The following is a 4,778-nucleotide window of genomic DNA, read 5'->3' as shown; positions in this document are numbered from 1 at the left end:
GTTCACTTGTCTGTCTACTGCTGTTACCTGGGCAGAAAAAAATTGATGCGTAAACAAAAAGTCTTCCCCTCAATTCAATATAGATGATTCCTGCCTCATGTGAATGAAGGGGGAGAGTAAGGGAGCTCAAAGGGCGTTTTTCAAAACCTCTCTGCTCACTAAATCATGTGCCATGTGATTGTGGTTGCCATGGTAGTCACGATACAGTGAAGAATTATCAGTCATTAATATTGTACTGTGAAGGCTTAAGAAGTTCGGTAATTACTATTTGCCTTTGGTTTGATTATCAATGACTGATAATTCTGCACAGTACCATGTGACTACCATGGCAACTACACTCACATGGCACAATAAGTAAAAACCTCAATGAGTATGATCTAATGTCCAACCCTTCTTTATATATATATATATATATATATATATATATATATATATACACACACACACAAATACAAAGGAAGTCCCACACTCTCACCCAACACAGATAGCGGCTGGGGTGCCAATCAAAGCCTGGCCCAATCAAGTGTCAGACTTATAGTACAACACAGAGTCCCTCCACATACAGTGGAAGAACGATAGCACTCTCCAGATTTGCGTAATTAGTATAAACACCAAATGTAATCAAGGAATTGGTTCCATCAAACTTCAAGTCACAAAAATTGGAAAGGGCTCACCAACGTTTCGGTCCCATGATAGGACCTTTCTCAAGGTAGTTTGCCAGTCAACATAGAGTCCAGTACGACAGCGGCATTATCAGCAGCACACAATAGGAACCAGAAAATCTGTAAAGAGCCTCCCAGGCCCCCTATATATCTGAGTACACTGCAATCAGTGGATGCAGACCGGCCGCGGCCCGATGCGTCACTTCCGGTCTAGACCGGAAGTATCGACGCGGCCGGACCCGTACTGTGCATCGTGGGCACATGGGGGAGGATACAGGTGGCTACTGGGTGACACCCGACCCAATAGACCACAGAGAACTTTCAGACAGCGCTGACAGGGTCGGCGACAATACGCTACCTCGGATACTGGGTCATCAGCATCCACCTCGGATACTGAACAAATTGACAATTGACGACCTAGAAATACTGCTTTTTTAGGTCAAACTGCCGACGCGGGCCTACCCCCCAGCGGTGGACGCGTAGACCACACCCTAGGAAGGGGGGACATGTGGCTAAGGTGTCGAGACAAAAACAAGACCTAGTCTTTAATCTATCTAGCAAACCGCTAGACGAGGCTACCTTGAGTCTCCTCTCTCGGGGCCTCTCTTTTGTACCCACGTGTCTACACAAACCTTTCAACACAGCCATCGATATATATATTTTAGATGTGGTAACTTGCGCCCTTCTAGCTGCTGCTTAGTCCCACTCACAAGAGCACCAAACTCGTTCAAAACATACACACATACAATGGAGAGCCATCGATATGTACAAATTCGGACGTAAGCTGAGGCTCCGCGAACACTTTAGAGATTCAGGCGAAAATAATAGAACCCCTTTTCGCCCACCTTCGTCATATGACCCCCCCTCCTCCAACCCAAGTATTAGGACGTACATACGCCTAGTAGAACAAGACATTAACACAGGTTTACCCATGAGATCCTTTGATAACTTATCCAGCTTGGAAAGGCAGGCACTCAAGACACTGAGAAATGACACCTCTATCGTGATCAGACCTGCTGATAAAGGGGGAGCGATTGTTGTACAACATTGGGATGACTATCACCAAGAGATATGTAGACAACTGTCAGATACCTCTACATACCTACACTGTGAGACCAACCCCATACCGAATTTTAAGAGCAGAGTAGATTCCATACTACAACAGAGCCTTCATTCTAAGTGGATTGATAAACACACTTTTGATTATCTCACAGTCACCCATCCGGTTTGTCCCATTATATATACGTTACCTAAAGTCCACAAGACACTCTCTCACCCACCGGGTAGGCCGATCATATCGGCACGAAATTCATTGTTGCAACCACTGGCAGTCTATGTGGATTCATTTTTGCAACAAATAGTACAACAGAATGATAGTTATATATGGGACACCATGGACTTTCTTACCAAACTCTCCAGTCTACCACGGACAAGTGGAGACATCCGACTTGCAACTATGGACGTGTGCTCGCTCTATACGATCATCCCACATGAAGACGGCCTACAAGCACTAAGGAATGCGCTCACGACACATCCTCCAGCAAATCCACCGATTGACTTCATTATCCAACTGGCTGAAGCAGTCTTGAAATACAATCATTTCACATATCTGGACAAGTATTATATACAACAATCAGGGGCCGCTATGGGTTCAAATTTGGCCCCAGCTTATGCTAATATATATATGGCAGCATATGAGACAACGCACATTCTGCCACGCTTCGGAGCCCATATCCTGTTGTACAAGCGTTTCATTGACGATATCTTCATCCTGTGGACAGGAACCACTGAGATGTTTAATCAGATGGTACACACGCTAAATGAGCTGGATAGCCCAGTGAAGTTTACACATCAGATTGACGACCATCGGATCAATTTTTTGGACATTACGGTCACTATTGAAGATCAGGTGATCAGCACCTCGCTATACCGGAAACCCACTGACAGGAATACTCTTCTCCTATCAACCAGCCAACATCCGCCTGCACTCAAAGAACATCTGCCCATCTCACAATTCTTGAGGGTCATGAGGAACAACACGAATGTCACTGTGATGGAACAACAACTACAGGAAATGTCGCTGAGATTCCGGGAACGTGGGTACACTGATGGATGTGTGCAACGTTGTCTACGCAAGGCGCGAGTGAAATTTCAACCATCAAGTACTACAGCAGCAAACACCGTATCCACCCCTGACCGCATGGTATTTACCACTACCTTTGATGCACAATCCAGTAAAATCAGCGGCCTATCATCACATCCGACACCCAACTCAAGTTAAAGAATACACGACCCCCCATGATGGCATACCGGAAAGCACCCAATCTCAAACAACTGTTACTGAGACCCACAGCAAGCCCCACTGTACCCATTAGGACAACATGGCTGCAAGAACAAAAACCTGGATGCTTCAAATGCACTGGCTGTACCACTTGTCGGAGTATGCTCACGGGCCCCACCTTTCCCCACCCACACTCGGGACGTCCCATTAAGATCAAATATAAACTACATTGTGTTATGGACCATGTCATCTATATTCTCACTTGCCCTTGTGGACTGTACTATGTCGGAATGACATCAAGACGATTTCGCGATAGGATGGCAAACCACAGAACCACTATCCATCAGGCTATTGAGTCGAAGACAGCAGAACAACCGGTGCAGAGACATTTCCTGCTACATCAACATCAAGTCTCTAACCTAAGGTGTAAACTGATAGATTGGGTACCCCCGTCAGCTCGAGGAGGGGACCGCACCATGGCCCTGAAAAGGAAGGAGAGCTACTGGATCCACCGACTGGACACTATCTCCCCCAAAGGAATGAACGAGAATAACCCTCTCTCTATATTTCTAAAATAGAGGGGGGTTAACCATTAGTGACCGTCTATATTTTGTGCCGCCGGGGCACCTGGCCATCCAGGTGCAAAGACAAACACGAACAGCATACTGACTACCTTGTGCTCATTACTCACAGCATCATCACTCTGTATTACCTGTGGGCGGACATGTTGCTATTTATGCCCGGTTCTGCCTTTGACAGGACCTGATTCAAAATGTTGTATGTATGTGCAATTAGTATCCCCCTGGTCACACAGGTCTGATTTATCTGAAGAACTTTGCTGCTGGGGGACCACACAGGAGTTAATCACTGTTTTATATATGTTGGTAAACATTTGTTTTTTTATATCAATGCATGTATATACATATGTGTACATGTATATATAATATGTTTCCTCACTATTTTTCTTCCGGAATTGCTATGTGCGACTCCCAGGTTCCCGATATACCTTAAAACCAGTATTCTAGCAACACTATGGCTAGTATACTGTATGTCCTTTCCTATGCCGCCCCCCTTCTAGTTTAGCTTCTAACTACAACACCAACGTTGCCGTGGTAACCGTATGACTTCCGGTCCTGTTGCCGTAGCAACCTACACGCCGCCGTCGTCGCAGCTACGATGCTGCCATCGTTTTGCACTTCGGGACACGGGTATGATTATGGTGACTTTAATAATCCTCCCCCATGTGCCCACGATGCACAGTTTGGTGTTTACACCGGTACGGGTCCGGCCGCATCGATACTTCCGGTCTAGACCGGAAGTGACGCATCGGGCCGCGGCCGGTCTGCATCCACTGATTGCAGTGTACTCAGGTATATATAGGGGGCCTGGGAGGCTCTTTACAGAGTTTCTGGTTCCTATTGTGTGCTGCTGATAATGCCGCTGTCGTACTGGACTCTATGTTGACTGGCAAACTACCTTGAGAAAGGTCCTATCATGGGACCGAAACGTTGGTGAGCCCTTTCCAATTGTTGTGACTTGAAGTTTGATGGAACCAATTCCTTGATTAAATTTGGTGTTTATACTAATTACGCAAGTCTGGAGAGTGCTATCGTTCTTCCACTGTATGTGGAGGGACTCTGTATTATATATATATATATATATATATATATACGCTGTATATGTGTATTACATGTGGATATATTACGCAATATGTGTATTTGTGTATTATATATATATATATATATATATACATATACACACACCAAAAAAACTATGGGTGAGCAGCGCCAATGGATTGGTGGGCAGGGGGGGTTTCCAGGTACTCGGAAACCCCC

The sequence above is a fragment of the Pseudophryne corroboree genome, chromosome 4 (assembly GCF_028390025.1).
Source record: "Pseudophryne corroboree isolate aPseCor3 chromosome 4, aPseCor3.hap2, whole genome shotgun sequence".
NCBI lineage: Eukaryota > Metazoa > Chordata > Amphibia > Anura > Myobatrachidae > Pseudophryne > Pseudophryne corroboree.
This window is presented reverse-complemented; position numbering follows the sequence as displayed.